At 47.7% G+C, this 18,628-nt stretch overlaps 2 protein-coding genes across 10 annotated transcripts in view; one reads left to right on the top strand and one right to left on the bottom strand.

Moving 5' to 3' along the window:
* FGFR1OP2 (FGFR1 oncogene partner 2) overlaps positions 1 to 4,089 on the bottom strand; it is a 244,873-nt gene extending 240,784 nt beyond the window's left edge. The window contains exon 1 of one of the 6 annotated variants that reach the window (XM_069628082.1): positions 4,033 to 4,089. The gene's annotated coding sequence lies outside the window, so the exon portion shown is untranslated. Of the gene's footprint in view, positions 1 to 763; positions 865 to 4,022 lie in introns of those variants that run through there. The other 5 variants (XM_069628083.1, XM_069628084.1, XM_069628088.1 and 2 more) reach the window with 5 other exon arrangements.
* Positions 4,090 to 4,224: 135 nt separating this feature from the next.
* The window catches only part of INTS13 (integrator complex subunit 13), a 285,831-nt gene continuing 271,427 nt past the window's right edge, over positions 4,225 to 18,628 (top strand). For all 4 annotated transcript variants that reach the window (XM_069628081.1, XM_069628080.1, XM_069628079.1 and 1 more), the window contains exon 1: positions 4,225 to 4,292. The gene's annotated coding sequence lies outside the window, so the exon portion shown is untranslated. The remainder of the gene's footprint in view (positions 4,293 to 18,628) is intronic.

Genomic DNA, 18,628 nt, shown 5'->3' with positions numbered 1-18,628 from the left:
CCCTCCCCATATAAAAAGATGCCGCCTATGGAGTTTGTCAGACTCCAAAAACAGTGAAAAAACAATCCAAATCAGGTAAAAAATAAAAAAATACACGAGAGTGAGAAAAAAGGTCTCACTCACTCCAGGGTGAACATTAAAACGTTCCAAGTCCAGAAAAAGAGCTGGGAGTCTCTAAGGTTGAACGGAATAAGCACAGAACTGAGCATCCTCCCCAACAGTTGGCAAGTCCTACTACAGATGTCATGATTTTTTTATGACGTCAATACTGCTGAGGACTTTCCTGTCCTAGATGGAAGGATAGAGCCAATATGTATTCCTGCAATTGAAAAAGTACAATAAAAATAAAAAATATATACATACATATACACACACATTCATATATAAGTAACATATGGACAGTAGCAATATTTGCGCACTACACTTTGCCAGTCACCGCACATCCTCCCCTGCACCCAAAAAGGGACCTAGGGTGCAGAGTCCTAACGGGAAATCTACAAAGTTCCCTATAGGCCAGTCAACCCCAGCTGACAGAGAGCAGTCAGAGCACATACCTGAAAACGTCACTTATACTCAGTCACACAGACAAAACATGATAGAGCATCAGCTTGTTACAGTTTACCCTTTCTATTCACTGCCTCGGATAGTTGAGAAGTCCAGCCTGCTGGCATTCCAATCAGTTATCTACATAGAATCCAATACGGTAGCGCTCATCCCACCCGGCTAACTTTCGGAAACATCGAGAAACAGCCATTTAACTCACTGCGGTTCGGTGAAAGCGCTGAAGTAGCAGCAGACTCTGCGCAGCTGCCATGCCCGACAGGAGGGCCCCTGGCTTCTCTGCAACATATGGTACCCCATGCAGGCGAAGGCCTGGCAACCACAGCAGGAAAATATACATTAACTTCTGCCTTTAAATCACTTCTACAACAGTGGTGCAACCTAAGTACTGTTGGTAATGTAGTGATTTTAGTACATAAAGGGATGCATAAACTCACTCTATAGTAGATGGCTACCAGGGTTCAGTTTGACAGACCGTTGCTGAGACGTTATGTATGCAAAATATAATTATGTGCATTGATATTGTTGCTGTTTCTTTTAATGTGTTTAAGGTTGAATTTAACCAAAACAATAAAAACAAAAAAAATATGCAAAACTTGTTAATCAAATGACTTTTTGCACCTACATAAAAAAAGGAAGTGCTATAAAATGTATTTGGCCAAGGGATGGGTTGGGGTATTTCTGCCTCTGTAGTGAAAACCAAAAGTTGGCACCCATAAACCCAGTTTAATTTCCTAATAACTGCTGTCAGCACAACGTAAGCATTTATTTGTGATTAACCAGTTTGATAAACATAACATCTTTATAAATATAAAATGTGATAAAAATTACAAAGCAAGGGGCACACAAATTATAAAGTATTGGTGTGGTGCTCAAAACGTTGCAAACAAAACTAGTTAACGCCAGTTTCAGCCGCATTTTTGAGTTTGGAAATGAATTTTTTCCTATGAACGTATAAAATGCACCTTTGAACAACGTGTCCAGCATGTAGAATGCATGCTTTCAACAGTGATCCCCCACCGCCGCCACAGTGATGCTCGTGGCCTATTGATTCCTGTGGTGTCCCTTTCAGGACAAAAGAAAATAATGCGCAAGTGACTACTGGGGAAAGGAGCACTGAAGATTAGGTCACCGACCGTGCGACAGCACCACTGGCAGAAAAATAACAATTTGGCACCCCCCGCCGCGCCCTTGGTCAATTGGAGATGGGTGAGGGGGGTGGAGGAGCCAAATGTTTATTGTTAGTGGTTCAATGGAAGAAGGCAACCTTTTGAAATTAAATGCGCGAGCTTTTTAGAAAAGACACCACTGCGGCTCCAAGTAGTGACACGTTAAGGATTTGTTCCAAGATAAATATACAATATAAATTAATGGACCGCGAACCTCCTCTTGCAGGTCCCTCCTCCTACTGACCAGTTTCACCTTCGACATTCCGTTAAAGGATATCAATAGTACATTCCAAAGGAACATTCTACCGCAAGGTTCTCCCATAACAATAATACGGTGCTCCGGCACCCTATTAAGATGATCATCTCCCCACACCCGTACCGGAGCAAGGAGTTCATCACTGGAATAGGGCGCTGATGCATCAGCGCCCTATTCTAATGAAAACCGCCCGCATCGAACCGGGGAGGTAATTATCTCAAAAGGATGCCAGCGCCCTATTGTTAAATGCACCCGCAAGGACATTTAATTTTAAAAAAGGACACTTCTCCCACCACACCAGCTCCAGGTAGCTGTTGAAAGGCTCCCCTGAGCTGGTGCCCTGGGGAGTTGTGGCACACCAGGTGGTCGCCCGGCCCGCCCCAAGGACAGCCCTGGTCACCGAGACCCTTGCTTCCCTCAGCGAAGCAGGGGGCTTGGTAAAGCCTGGTCATGGCTGAGGCAGGCTGGGTCCCGAGATCCGGTCAGACATCTGATGCCGGATCTCGGCTCCGGCCAGAGGCGTCCCATCGACCAGAGGAGGGGGATGAGGCAGAGGGGCAGCCAAAGCAGGGGGGGGGGGGCGGTGTTGTATGGAGCCCAGCAATCTGCCGTGGCCTCCAAGATGGGGGCACAGAAGGAGAGGGGTGCCAGCATTGCAATGATCCGGCTCCCCTGCTCGCCTCCTCTACCCATGCGTTTGCCTTTGTGGATTTGCAAGGGGAGAGGGGAAAAGCAGCATCCCTTACCAAGCAAGAAGACACTGGCGGCACCAGCAGGCAGCGACAATGCATCAGGGCGCGCAATCCAAGTGCACCGACTGAGCATGTGCATGGGGGGGGGGGGGGGGGTGTCAAAAAAAAAAATCACAAAATCACACGCCGCACTGATTGAAGACCTACAGTATGGCTATTTTTAAGCCGAAATACTCCATTGTCATACTTGGCAACATTCTGTGACCAAAAAGATGTAGGATTTTCAAGTTTCAAAAATAATAATTCGCATAACAATGACATCACAGGAAAATACAAAACATATGTTGGCACCATTGAAGCATTCTAAAATACACAACCCATCAAACAGCACAACATGAAAAGATGTTCAAATGTTAAAGATTTATAATTCTGAATCGCAAGTAAACACCAAATTTAATTACACAGAAGGTAATCACAGAGACCTGGTAGGAAACGTTTTCCACTGCTCTGTAGCAGCAGCCTGGGCAATACATATGTATTCCTGCAGTGCAAGTTGAAGACTGAATTACATAGAGATTGATACCCCCCTCAGACTGATAGGCAGATGCTGTGTGATGGTGTTACGCTCTGCCAGTTGCCTTCACCTGTGGTTCACCTAAGGGTAGTGGATCGGTCTGATCCCAATCAAAATAATCCTCCAGCCCTCCTCCTGATCCGCCAGAGCGCCTGGGGACCAATTCCGTTGGTGACAGTGCGCTATATAAATACCTTTAATATAACAAACTACTAGCCGCACAGACAAATTAATGTGTTGCATGCTTTGTCCTGCATCCTGCCTTAGAGTCACATAAATCAACTGCCACTGTAAAAAGCGGTAGGATCTGTCACCCAAATCTGTAGGTGGTAGGACTGCTTAAAAAGCAGTAGCCTACTGCCTAAATCTGTAGGGTTGGCAAGTATGCATTGTTATCTTCTTGCTGGCAAGACTACATAGGAGTCTGCATTTTCACTGTATGCTAACATAGTATAAATGAACATGCAGGCACCTAGTCAGTGAGAAAATGCAGGAACTCTGTCCTATCCAGACAGACAGCAGAAGAAATGCCCTGGGGGAGGAAGGGGTGAAATCAAGAAAGACATCTTGTGGTACAAAAATACTCTGGCAGGTAGAGCTCATTGCACTGCCTGGCAGCACTGACAGGTAAAGTTAGGCACATCTCCTTGCAATGTTCAAACCAAGGAGACGCACAAAGATCCGCTGTGGCTGCAACCAAAATCAAAATAGGAAAAAATAAACCCACCGGCACTTCCGAGCCTTATAAATACACAAGAAAAAAAAAATACCTGCCCTTACACTGCATAGAACGGTCTTTCCTCCGTGATTCTCTTCCGAAGTACGTAGACGTCCCACGTGAAAACGTCACGACGACTTAACAGAAATACGTGCAATACGTCCAGATAGGGTAAAGGCATTTTAGAAACTGTCGGCAAACTTTTAAACATACACACAATGCTATCGGTTCTCATACGGACTTTAAATGTTTGATTGATAGTGAAAGCAATATAAGGCCTTCCTTTAAGAGACGCTCATGTCCTGGTTCCAGGCAACATCAGGTGAGTGCGTGCGACCCGTTTCTTGTAGTGAATGTTCTATGCATTTCTTTTAGCATCCGTTAACTTACAGGTTCTCACCCCTTTGTTGTTATATTGGAGAGGGGAGCACTTTTGCAACCCCTAGAAATGCACGTTGAAGCTGCAATTCGTTGTATTGTACTTATCACATCTTGGAATTAAACATGGTAAGTACGGGACTTTCTAGACCTCTGGTTTTGAGATTACACAGGGCAGCCTGTTGTTGTTGGTGTAGTAGATATAGAGTATCTGCTCCGAAGTTCATTTACGGTACAGTTCAGGCTCTGGAAGCTGGCAGGCGCTACACAGACCCTGCTCTGGTGTAAGTGACTACATATATAATAATACCTGCGCAGCCTAATGCTCGCAGACGCAGTGACTGCTGTGCAGTCACTACATATATAATAATACCTGCACAGCCTAATGCTCGCAGACGGAGTGACTGCAGTGCAGCTATGTCACTGCAGGCGCTACACAGACCCTGCTCTGGTGTAAGTGATTACATATATAATAATACCTGCGCAGGCTAATGCTCGCGGACGCAGTGACTGCTGTGCAGCTACTACATATATAATAATACCTGCGCAGCCTAATGCTCGCAGACGCAGTGACTGCTGTGCAGCCACTACATATATAATAATACCTGCGCAGCCTAATGCTCGCAGACGCAGTGACTGCCGTGCAGCTATGTCACTGCAGGCGCTACACAGACCCTGCTCTGGTGTAAGTGATTACATATATAATAATACCTGCGCAGGCTAATGCTTGCAGACGCAGTGACTGCTGTGCAGCTACTACATATATAATAATATCTCCGCAGGCTAATGCTCGCAGACGCAGTAACTGCTGTGCAGCTATGTCACTACAGGCTCTACACAGACCCTGCTCTGGTGTGACTACATATATAATAATACCTGCGCAGGCTAATGCTCGCAGACGCAGTGACTGCAGTGCAGCTATATCACTGCAGGCGCTACACAGACCCTGCTCTGGTGTAAGTGACTACATATATAATAATACCTGCGCAGCCTAATGCTCGCAGACGCAGTGACTGCTGTGCAGCTACTACATATATAATAATACCTGCACAGCCTAATGCTCGCAGACGCAGTGACTGCTGTGCAGCTACTACATATATAATAATACCTGCGCAGGCTAATGCTCGCGGACGCAGTGACTGCTGTGCAGCTACTACATATATAATAATACCTGCGCAGCCTAATGCTCGCAGACGCAGTGACTGCTGTGCAGCCACTACATATATAATAATACCTGCGCAGCCTAATGCTCGCAGACGCAGTGACTGCCGTGCAGCTATGTCACTGCAGGCGCTACACAGACCCTGCTCTGGTGTAAGTGATTACATATATAATAATACCTGCGCAGGCTAATGCTCGCAGACGCAGTGACTGCTGTGCAGCTACTACATATATAATAATACCTCCGCAGGCTAATGCTCGCAGACGCAGTAACTGCTGTGCAGCTATGTCACTACAGGCTCTACACAGACCCTGCTCTGGTGTGACTACATATATAATAATACCTGCGCAGGCTAATGCTCGCAGACGCAGTGACTGCAGTGCAGCTATATCACTGCAGGCGCTACACAGACCCTGCTCTGGTGTAAGTGATTACATATATAATAATACCTGCGCAGGCTAATGCTCGCAGACGCAGTGACTGCTGTGCAGCGACTACATATATAATAATACCTGCGCAGCCTAATGCTCGCAGACGCAGTGACTGCTGTGCAGCTACTACATATATAATAATACCTGCGCAGGCTAATGCTCGCAGATGCAGTGACTGCTGTGCAGCTATGTCACTACAGGCTCTACACAGACCCTGCTCTGGTGTAAGTGACTACATATATAATAACACCTGCGCAGCCTAATGCTCGCAGACACAGTGACTGCTGTGCAGCTACTACATATATAATAATACCTGCACAGGCTAATGCTCGCAGACGCAGTGACTGCTGTGCAGCTACTACATATATAATAATACCTGCGCAGGCTAATGCTCGCAGACGCAGTGACTGCTGTGCAGCGCAGGCTAATGCTCGCAGACGCAGTGACTGCTGTGCAGCTACTACATATATAATAATACCTGCGCAGGCTAATGCTCGCAGATGCAGTGACTGCTGTGCAGCGCAGGCTAATGCTCGCAGACGCAGTGACTGCTGTGCAGCGACTACATATATAATAATACCTGCGCAGGCTAATGCTCACAGACGCAGTGACTGCTGTGCAGCCACTACATATATAATAATACCTGCGCAGGCTAATGCTCGCAGACGCAGTGACTGCTGTGCAGCGACTACTTATATAATAATACCTGCGCAGGCTAATGCTCCCAGACGCAGTGACTGCTGTGCAGCTACTACATATATAATACATGCGCAGGCTAATGCTCGCAGACGCAGTGACTGCTGTGCAGCTATGTCACTGCAGCCGCTACACAGACCCTGCTCTGGTGTAAGTGACTACATATACAATAATACATGCGCAGGCTAATGCTCGCAGACGCAGTGACTGCTGTGCAGCTACTACATATATAATAATACCTGCGCAGGCTAATGCTCGCAGATGCAGTGACTGCTGTGCAGCTACTACATATATAATAATACCTGATATATAATAATACCTGCGCAGGCTAATGCTTGCAGACGCAGTGACTGCTGTGCAGCTATGTCACTACAGGTGCTACACAGACCCTGCTCTGGTGTAAGTGACTACATATATAATAATACCTGCACGGGCTATTGCTTGCAGGCGCGGTGACTGCTGTGCAGCCACTACACAGACCCTGCCCTGGTATAAGTGGCTACATATATAATACCTGCGCAGGCTAATGCTCGCAGACACAGTGACTGCTGTGCAGCTACTACACAGACCCAGCTCTGGTGTAAGTGACTACATATATAATAATACCTGTGCAGGCTAACGATTACAGACGGGTACTGACTCTAGTTCCAGGGCTTACTCTGAAAGTAATGATTCCCCAGTGCTAATGGCTGTATAGCTTTGGGTCTAGTGACCTTTCTGTGGATAATTACTGCACGCACAGTGTCTGTTATAGGTCTAATGGCTGCAGACACAGAACCAACACCCGATGATGTTAAAGGCCCATCATCACATCCTTTGGCTGGAGCGAGTGAGTGCAGACACAATACCTGCTCTGGAGCTAATGGCTTCCGATACAGTACGTCGTACCTGCTCATCAGCTACATCTGACAATACCTGCCCTGGGGCAAATAATTACAGACGCAGGACCAGACCTGGGACACCGATTCCAGACATAGTACCTGTCAATCTGTTACATATGACTGAATACCTGCCCTGGGGCTTATAACTACAGACGCAATACCTGCTCTGCACAGTACGTACTTTGGGGCTAACGATTCCAGTCACCGTATCTGCTCTGGAGCTAATGTTATTTAACAAATACTGGTTCATTAGCAAATCTGGGGATAATGACTGCAGAAACAGCAAACACCCCATGCACCCTTTCCTTCTCGTGTGTCCTTTCTCATTCCTAATTCACCTCTGAAACCTCGAATCAATTTCTCTGAAATTAATGCATAAAGAAGTGATCAGTAGGGATAAACCATCGTACCACGATTTTCAAAACGTGTTTGGTGCAACTGATGGGATGCTCCTTCACTTGCGCCCAAAAGGTGGTGAACCGTGCACAAAGGACATTTAAGCCTGGATATCGTAGTTGTGCACATTGAGGTGCTCTTTTCCCACCAAATGCACAACTGCGCAAGGCAGAGGCTGTAAAAGGGGTTTGGGGCTTTTTCAAGTAAATCCCGATTTTCAAAAGAGGTGCACTTTTCAAAGCACAGGGGGAAAAAAACATTTCCCTGTGCCTATTTTGAACAGGTGCAGGCGGATATAAAATGTAGGGGTAGGTCACTTATGATCCTCTCATGCAATGAGTGAGTGTATGCTGTGTGTGTGTGTAACCGAGTGGATGTTGAGTCATTCCCGGGAGGATAGCTCAGCAGCAACGTGCTCGCTTGGAAACAAGACGACACGAAGGAACACAGGTTCGATCCCCGGGTCCGCGCTTAGAAACCTCTGGGTAGTAAGCGTGTTATAAATAAGCAACTAAGACATATTCCTCTAACGGCTTCTCGATGCCCCCGGGCTGTGTGAGCGGTTTAAAAAATGCAAATAAATAAATAATGTGGGTGTGTTTGTGCTGCGCCAAGGAGCTGATTTTGGCTGGTGAGGGCAGTACAGTAACAATGCACTTAAAAAAAATAAAAATTAAAAAAAAAACATTTTTTTGGCATTTTCAACAGTAACCCCCATCCCCATCCCTTCTTGCCCCCACCTTCTCCCCTCTTGCCCCCTTGATCCCAACACATGTAACGAACAACGCACCCAGTCCTGTCCCCCTACCACGAAGTCCATAAACTATGTAGATGGCTCCCGGTCCCAAGTTTCTGTAAGTGGCCAGCTCTCTCGCCAGCCGTTGTATGGGCCCTTGCACTGTCTGAGAACCCCCCCCCCTAGTCCTCGACTCCCCTCGAAAATTCAGACATATCTCCTCCCATCTTCCTGTGAACCTGCCCTCGCCAAGTGGAGCGACTACTCGCACCAGCCCCAGCAATCTCATTTTCCTCGGGCACCATGAGGCCTGCGGGTCCTGCTGCAGGTGATGCAGGGCAATGTCCCAGTCTGAGAGAAACCTTTGGTGATCCCCTTGAATCGAATAGGTCACCCACTCCAGTGGCACAAAGTTCTACATTTTACTAACCCATTCGTGTTCTGTGAGGGCAGCCTTTTGTTTCCATTTGTGGGCCACCACAAGCCTTACCGCCACTATCAGGATGATGTATGTCTTTCTTTGTATTTTCGAGGGTAGATTTTCCAGAGCTCCACCCATTCCCAGGATGGCCAGCCCTGTGTTGTGTGGCATCAGAATCCCAAAAATACTATTAATTGCTGCACAGGTCATGTCCCAATAAGCCTGTATGACTGGGCATTCCCACCAGATATGCTTCCACATTCCCAGTTCGCCACATCCCCTCCAGCAGGGTGCTGAATGTATGTATTTTTTCTGGGATGAGATGCCATTGGACTGGTATCTTAACCCACATCGCGTGAATCTGGATGGCCTGCGTGAGCTTGGGGAATATCTGCCCATAACTGAGTCCAAACTTCCCCTCCAGCGGCTGCCCCATTGCAGTTTCCCACTGCTCCATATAGTGCCATGCCTGGCTCCTTGCCCCTTCTGCTATAATCCCATATAACGCTCCTACCAAATGCCTGTTCCCGTGTCTATTGTTATGAACCGTTCAAAGGGCGTCTGTGTTTGTATCTACTATTGATACCTTGCCTTCCTTACAGGTTCCACTTGCCCATACCCCTAGGGAGAGTCTTGCTGAGCGGTCTCTCCACCCAAACCCCTAGGGAGAGTCTTGCTGAGCGGTCTCTCCTCCCTAGCCTCGATAGGGGTGTCTCCCCTTCTGGGAAGAAGGGAAGAATAGCCCAGATTCGTCACAACTCTCAGAATCATTCACTGGAACTCTGATGAGAATACAGTATATTACAAAGTTCTCTGCCATAGATGTGAAGGCTCCAAGAGTGGCAAGCTCTACTTCCTGCCCATCCCAAATGCACATTTGGGGTCACCAACTGGCTCAAACGTGGCTTATGCAATTGGTGCGTCGGTCCCTGCTCACTAGAGGTGGCAGGACACAGCATGTGCTGTACACCATCCTGGCAGGCAGGTGCAGAAAGAAAGGACTTGCCTGGCCTGTGTAGCCACTGGAGAGGGCCCCCCAGCAAACCAGATGTCAAGGAAAATCTCTGGGCCCAGATTCTGGTATGGAACTGCCTGTCGGATACACTAACCCGAACCTTGCCTGCATGTTCCAAGCTTCTTTGTACCATGATGCGTTGCTGCTTGTGAACTTTACTGTGTTGGACTCAGTTGCCAGCTCACCAACGGACTCCTCTGTTAGCGCTCTGAATCCTCACTTGACACAGTTGAGCTACAAGAACAAGACAAAAAGGTAATCGTAGTACTGATTCCAAGATGGCGGCCGGCGGAGGAGGACGTGCATGAGCGTCTCTCCCCACCTGACAGCATTAAACAGCAACGTAAAGAAGCAACGTGGAGACTTCATCACACCTTCAAGATAATTGAAGTGGGACAGAGGAACCACCCACCGGAGACAGCAGCGACGGAGAGTACCCAGCGGAAGGGAGGAAACTGTGGGAGGCAGCCCACAGGGCGATATAGAGACAGCGAGACCTGGGCAGCTCGACGAAGGAGGAGTCTCACGCGAAGAAGGGAAGGAGTGAAGCCGGGTGAGCAATCCAGGTCCCGCAGAGGCAGTGAAAAGGATAAAGCCTGGCAGGCCCTAACCAAAGCTGGAAGCAGGGCAAACCAGGAGCAGCGGAGAAGGAGGAGGGACAGAAGAGCGGAAGGTGCGTGCCTCCTCAGCCCCCTTCCTCCAAGGGAAGACAAGACCATGAAACCGGAGAGAGCGGGAAGCCGGCGAGGAGACTCCCAGGGCGGGCCGGAGCCATGAAGCAAACGAAGCGCTGCCTACAACGAGAGACAGAGGAGGCAGACCCCACCCCCCTTACCCCAGACAGGACAACCCCTGAGCAGAAGACGTGGGAGAATGGCAAGGTTTGCCGGTACAGAAGAGGAGGTGAGGGGAAGTGCGGGAGAGCACCGCAGGAGACTGAATAAATAAGAGTGAAAGACACAGGCCAGAGGAGTGGGTGAAATAAGGGAGTGGAGGCAACAACCCTATATTCTGGCAGACCGGGAGGGAGCAAAAAAGGGGTAAAAGTGGAGACGGGAGGGAGCAAAAAAGGGGTGAAAGTGGAGAAGGGATTATCGGGCCCATCAGTTCACACAGTGAACAAGCTCCCAGGCAAGACAAGATCCAGGTATACGACAGCTCCCACGAAGGGGGACAGAAACCAAAACCAGCCCCCAACGGCAAGTAAAGCAGGAACAATGGCAAGCAAGGAGGAAATGCAGGGCTGGTTTAAAGGATTTCAAACCAATTCATGTCATCCTTCCAATCTCAGTTCAACACACTGTCGAAATGAAGCACTCTCTGCAGGAAATACGAACATATTTGGCCAAGCTAGAAGAGGGAACAGGGACACACAGAAAACCTATAACAGTGGACCACAGAGCACGCCTTGCCCAAAATCTTGAGATCCAATGCGAGGACCTAGGAAATTGCTCAAGGTGGCCTAACGTACAAATAAAAAAGATGTAGAGGACAACGATCTGAAAGGGATAACGCAACAATTATTCGCAGACCTACTGGTGGTGGACAAGGAGGAACCAATTCAAATGGACCGAATCCACTGTGTAGGACCAAAGAGGTCAAGGAGGCCGGGCTCCTGCCCAAGAGACGTGCTAGTGGCAATGTCATCCTACAGTCAGAACTAATTCTGTGGAAAGCACACCAGGCAGGACAAGTGAGGATCAACGGAGATGAGGTATTTTTATACCAAGACTTAGCACAAACAACACTTCAAAAAAGGAGATGCATGGGGCCATTGGTGCAATTCTTGGCAACAAAGATCAAGTACAAATGGACATTCCCGTTTGGCCTCCTGTTCATATGGGAGGGACAGAACCACAGAATAACATGTGCGGAAGGCAAGCAGATCCTAAACCTGCATAGTGAGGAAGAAGTATCCACAGGTCAAAGGCGAGGTGGAATAGCAAGCCTCAGAAAACCATGGCAATGGAAAACCATCCCAAGAAAAGGGGAAGGTGGAGGCAAAACGTGAAAAAGATAAAAGGGAACAAGAGAATAAACACTCTGGATGGGAAGGACATGAGATGGGAGGAAAGATGAACACGAGAACCCTGGAAGAGGGCAAGGCAATGACACGTTCGTATTCCTCCCCTACTTTAGGGGAGGGGAGGAATGGGTCTTATCTTGGAAATTCAAGTGGGTTTTAGGACTCCCCATGCAGTTATCTCTGGGAAGAAAAAGGGGCAGGTGCAACAGACCCTCTGTTAGAGCACACATAGGAAACTTGACCCTCCACAGGGAGTCGGGAAGGGGGGAGGGGAGGAGTTGATGAGGGGAGTTCTGGTTGATGAGTTTAAAAAAAAAGGGCATGGGGGGACGGGAGAGAAGGGAGGGCACCAGAGGGGGAAACTGCCACAATAGGAGGAGCAAAACAAGGGGAGGAAAGAGACAGATACAGGATGAAGGATTTTAAAGTAGTAACATTTAATGTCGGGGGGGCTGAACACCCCTGTCGAAAGAAAGTGGAACACCACATCAGGGGAAAGATTTTACATACTTATGTTCCAGGAAACGCATATTAAAAAACAGGACAAAGGGAAGCTCAAATTAAAAAGCTTTACTCAAATTACCAAGCTAACACTGGAGAGGCAGGGCTACTGAATGCACTACACAATAGACTGGGGGCACAGATCAAGGCCTTCGAATCAGACAATGAGGGTAGATATGTATTACTAAATGCAGAAATAGGGGGCCAGATGCTGACGCTTGCATCAATATATGCCCCGAATACGGGCCAGGACGGATACATGTGGGAAAGCAAATCTCACCTAGAAACGTTTTCCAAGGGGGAGATAATTTTGGCTGGGGACTTTAACTTAGCCTGGGACCCAGGGCAGGACAGGAGTGGGACTAGTACTGTGGGATCACACTCCCCCCCCCCCCCCCGACCCTCCCTCACCCAAAGCACTTAAATGAAAGATGACCACGCTGGCACTACATGACATCTGGAGGGTCGAAAGGGGACAGGTACGAGAGGTTACTCACTATTCCCATGTCCACACAACAATGTCATGGATAGACTACATTTGGGCTTCTACAGGACTAGTAGGGAAGGTGAAAGAAACACAATCTGGGTCTGTCTCCCTATCGGACCACGCCCCCTTATGGATTACCTTGAGGGTGGGGAAAACTAAGGGAGGATTATGGCAGTGGACATTTCCCGACAACCTATATGACCCAATATAAGGCGAAGTAATAAGGGAAAGGATACAACAATATTTTATAGAAAATGACTCGGAGGGGGTCTCACAGGACACAATCTGGGATGCCTTTTAAGGCAGTGATGAAGGGGTACTTAATATCTCTAAAGGCGGGGAAGTAGAAGACAGTGGGAAAAAGAATTGGAAACAAAATTAAGTGACGCACAAAAAGAAATGGTGAAATACCCTAGTATTAAGCTAAAGAAAGCACTGAGACACATCCAGGGCCAGCTAGAAACATTAAGGATAAGGAAAGCCGAGACCGTACTATTGCATCTAAAGCAGTGGCACTACGTGAAGGCCAACAAACCAGACAGACACCTAGCTAGACAACTGAGGGGGAAAAAGGGGGTCACAAACGATCATGAAACTTCAGAATAGGCAGGAGCAGACGATAAATAAAGATTTGGGGGAAATCTTTAGGGACTTCTACCAGGAACTATACACATCAGATACAAGGCATAAAATAAGCAGTGTCGCATAGCAATTTGCTATGCAATTCTGTAGGTTTGTAATCAAATGGGCACTTGTGTAGCAAAGTTAGCTATTTAAGTTGCCCTCTTCTATTTGTATTTCTATTTTATATATTTGTATTGTGCACAAGGCCCGAGGGCAACCGGGTGCATTATTTAGTTAGAGGCAGGTTATAGTCAAAGTATATACATTAAAATATACATGTTACATAATCGAAGGTATGCAGGTTACACAGGCTGAGCATAATACAGAGGGAAGAAATAATACAATAGGCATATGATGCTAAGATTAATGATACAGTCAAGTTCATACATAGTCGTGGGTGGACAGCCAAGCTTTGGCATTACGCTTGAAGGCAGGGAAAGCTGGTTCAGCTCTGAGTGGGTTGGGTAGTGTGTCCCACAACTTGGCTGCGAGGACCGGGAAGCTGCGACCTCCTGATTTTTGGAGGTTGAAGCGTGGGATGACAAGGCAGTTAGAGTAAGCACTTCTGAGAGGTCTCGCAGCTGAGTGGGATGTGGACCTGTTAGATATGTAGCTGGGAGCTTGGTTATTGATGCTTTTGTGAGTACCAGAGCTTTGAGAGAGACTCTTTGGGTAACTGAGAACCAATGAAGGTTCCGTCTGTATTCGGAGATGTGTGAAGTCCTGTGGATGTTAAGGGCTGCTCTAATAGCATTGTTTTGGGTAATTTGGAGTTTTCTGATATTGCATTGGTTGGTACCCGGATAAAGGGCATTGCAGTAATCCATTTTGGAGAGGACCAGAGTCCTGGATAGAGTTGTACAGTTGGCTGGAGACAGAAAGGGGCGGCAGGCTGTGATTGGCTTGCATGTGTAGGATGTGGCTGAGGAGACTGCATTGGTTTGTCTGGATAAGGAGAGGGTGGAATCAAGGTAAATACCTAGTGTCTTGGTGTCCTTGGCCACTTTGATCGAATTACCATCGATGGTGAAGGACTTGAATAAAGAGTCAAGTTTACTGAGTTTTCGGGGTAGGCCTAAGATCAGGAGCTCCGTCTTCTTCTTGTTTAGGCATAGTTCATACTGCACCATCCAGGCCTGGATGACTTGATAAATGGCGTTGATAGCTAAGGAGTCAGTTTTGTGATCACCTGTAATAGGAATAAGTATTTGGGTGTTGTCAGCGTAATTTGTGTACGTGACACCCATGCGGTCCAGGATGTCAAATAGGGGTTTTGTGAAGACATTGTAGAGTGTTGGGGACACACATGAACCTTGGGGGTCTCCAAAAGTGATAGGGTAAGGACCCTCATGGATCTATTGTCCATGAAGGAAGTAATACAGGCTGTAGCTTTCTCCGAGAAGTTAGCAGCAGTTTTGAGGTGGTGGCATAGGATTTGATGATTGACTAAGTCAAATGCTGCAGATAGGTTTAATAAGAGTAAGACAGCCAATTTTCCCTTGTCCTTTAGATCTTCAATTTGCGTTTTTAGGTCTAATGGTGCTGTTTCTGTGCCATGGCGAGGGCGGAAGCCCGATTGCCTTAGAGCCAGGAGGTTGTTGGTTTCGAGATAATCTTGGATCTGCAGGTATGCCGCTCGATCAAGAATTTTTAAAAGAAATGGCACCGTGGTGATAGGTCTGTAATTGGTGGGAGTGTTGGCGTCCAGGGTTGGTTTTTTAAGAAGAGGAATAACCTCAAGGATGCCTGGGTTATCGGGGATGATCCCCGACCTGAAGGAGGCGTTTATGAGTGTGGTAATGAAGGGCGCCAGGTTGTGTGAGGCCTCCTTGATGATAGTGGCAGGGCAGGAGTCTCCCTGACAATTAGTGGGTTTAAGGCTGTAAATGATGTGTTCAACTTCAGAGGTAGAGAGGGGTGAGAAGCAGAAAGGTTGCAGGGATACAATATTGGGTTGTACATAGCCTGGGAGGCAAGCTGTGATATAAGTGAGTGCAGGCTGTTTTTTTCTAATTAATTTTAGTTTGGAGCATGGAGATTTTTCCCAAGAGAGCCTCTTGGATGTTTGTACACCAAGTGCTGTCTTTGGAGCAAGTGTCCGGCAGAGTGGCAGGGGATTCCAGTTCCTTTAAGATTTGAAATAGCTCCTTGGTGTTGGATTGGGCAAGTTCAATGCGTTTATTATATGTCTCTTTTTTTAGCAGACAGTATGGCTTCTTTGTAATTTAGGGTAGCTAGCGCCATTCTTGCTTTATTTGATTCCGTAGGGTGGCTTCTCCAGCGAGTTTCAAAGGTCCTTTTTTCCTTACGTAAGGTTCTCAGCTGAGGCGTGAACCAGGAGTTAAGGTGAGCCCTGGGTTTAGGTTTACGTAATTTGGAGGGAGCGATGTGATCAAGTGCTTTTAGCATAGTCTGATTGTAAGCGTCAACCAAGACAGTGGGGTCCGAGCATGTAGAGGAAATATGATTTGAGGGCAGGGAGGATGAGTGGGATCAGTTTGGCACAAGTTATGTTGCGCTTGTTCCTGGTGGATGTGGCAGGTGCTATGTTAGGGATGGCATGGATGGTTTTAGTGGGTATGCTAAAGGTGATGAGGTGATGTCAGCTATCAAATCTAGGATTCTGCCCTTAGAGTGAGTATGTGAGTTAACACGTTGTGTGAAGCCTAGGCTGAGTAGTAGGCTATTGACATCATGGGAAAACGCATCGTTAGGGTCGAGGAGGCCTAAAACGATGATTTGAGAAGTAGTCTTGGTGTTTTCAGACAGGGTGTGGGCGAGATCCTTAGTAAAGATGGATATGGGGCCAGGGGGTCTGTATATAATGTGGACAGTGATGGTGTGGTTGGGGAGATGGCAAGCTTAGCTGTAAGGGATTCTGCTGATTTGAATTGGCAAGGAGTGGAAAGTCGGAGATTTATTGCGGTTTTATAAATAATAGCTATACCTCTTCCTTTGGTTTGGACGGTGTTGCGGTCACTTCTGATGATAGTGTAGCCTTCGGGGATTGCAAGGGATAGCCGGGGTCCTGAGGCCGCATGGAGCCAGGTTTCAGTGATGGCTATAATGTCCAGGTCATGAGTAGTGATAAGATTGGCCATGTCAAGGGCATGGGCAGAGAGAGACCTGGAATTAATCAATGCTGCTTTGATACTTGTTGAAGGTTGCGAGGTGGGAGGTAGGGTACACGAGTCAGGGGTGGGGTCCAACAAAGGTGTGTTTGTAGAGGGTGTGGGAGCATAGTATTGGGTGGCTGCTGTGAGCTTGATGTCGGTTGATTTGGCTTACTGGGCATTGGTAGAGCGGTGGTAGGAGAAGTGAGGCGGTCTGGACCCTAGTCTAGAGTTTCTCAGTGCAACAGTACAAGGTTGGTTAGGTGTAGGCTTCCTGGCGAAGTGTTGTAGCCAGAGAGCCGGATGGTTGAGGTAAGGGTTAGCCAGAGGGGCGTCCATGGTTGAGTAGGAAGGTAGTTGATGGTGTACATTGTCAGGGGTACCAATGAGGCGTTGTACGTGCACGGTAGAGTGCGTGTTAAATATATGTTGTGAGGCGCAGAAGGATGACAGTACGGTGTGCGTGTAGTTCTGTGATGGTGCTACTGAGGCTACTATGGGAGTTTTAATGCAAGATAGTGCTGAGTCTAGATGTGCTAAAAGATTGATTAGGAGGCTGAAGGCAAGTTGACGGTAGGTGAGTGCTGCACTCTGGAAATGCATAGTAGCGGGAGAGTAGGCAACAGGTTGTAAGTCGCTCATGATGGGTGCACCAGAGAGTGCAATGCAGTGTCAAATTCAAAAATGCAATGCAAATGGTCAACATAGCGGTTCTGGGCAATCGCACAGTGGGCGTACTGCAGGCAGATAACCATACAGTGCTGTAAGGAATTCACTGGTAATGCGAAAAGGTCACAGCCGATCTAGGCGGCGGGGCAATCACTTAGTGTGCGATCCGCAGGCACGTAATGAAGCAATGCCGTAGGTGGCCGTCTAACGACCCAAACTCAAGAGTGAGTTTACTAGTTTGAAAAGCATACACTGGCTATAGAGGATTTAGAGGGATACACAATCCATGCTATGGACTTGCGAGACAATAAACATCAGGTTAGGCACAAAGCGCTGTATGGAAAGATAAAGAAGGCATTTATAGTGTGAGAGGATACAGAAGTCCAGTTTCAGGCAGTGCATATAGCTTGCATACGTTAATGCGGAAGCCACAGTCAGCTTGGGAGCTGTGAGGGAAAGGCCCTGGCAGAGTGGGCTAGTACTGTAGTACAGCAAACTGGATACACCAGACTATGCTTGGGACACAAGTGGGTTATGGTTACATTGTCATGGGGATATGAATAGACACGCTGGGTTCAGAGGACAGTAAAATGCAGGACATTACAATGCAATCGAGTCAGCGTGGGTTGCAAAGTACAGTATTGTGGGAACCGGTGCATTCAATTACAGATGGTAGGCACGATAGTACACAATGCGCACAAGTGCGTGCGGAGCTTACCCGCTAATCGAGGTCACAATGATGAGGCGAAGCTACGGGCTATGAGCGTGATCTAGAAGGGCTCTTTAGATGGGGTGGGGGTAGAAATGGGCAGGGGTTCCGGCCTTGGCTTCAGGCAGATCTCAGGACAGGTCCTAGCCTTACACTCATGGGCCTTCCAAGGAGTGGGCCGGCTCGTGCCTACCGGCAGCGGATTGGCAGAGATGAAGGATGAAGCAGCCAATCGCGTTGTAGCGACGCCGAGAAACGAAGCTAGGCTGCGGATGCAGCCAGAAAGTGTCGGTCGGCCATCTTGGTCTGGTCCGGGACACGTGGTGTGCGATGGTTTCGGGCTGCACACAGGCCGATTGCAAGGTGCAAATGCAATGGTATGGGAGGTGCTGCCAAATGGCTTGAGGCGTTCT

This window comes from Ambystoma mexicanum, chromosome 12, assembly GCF_040938575.1.
Source record: "Ambystoma mexicanum isolate Mex_15411 chromosome 12, UKY_AmexF1_1, whole genome shotgun sequence".
In the NCBI taxonomy this organism is placed as follows: domain Eukaryota; kingdom Metazoa; phylum Chordata; class Amphibia; order Caudata; family Ambystomatidae; genus Ambystoma; species Ambystoma mexicanum.
The sequence above is the reverse complement of the archived record's forward strand: the minus strand, read 5'-3'. Positions and strand labels throughout refer to the sequence as shown.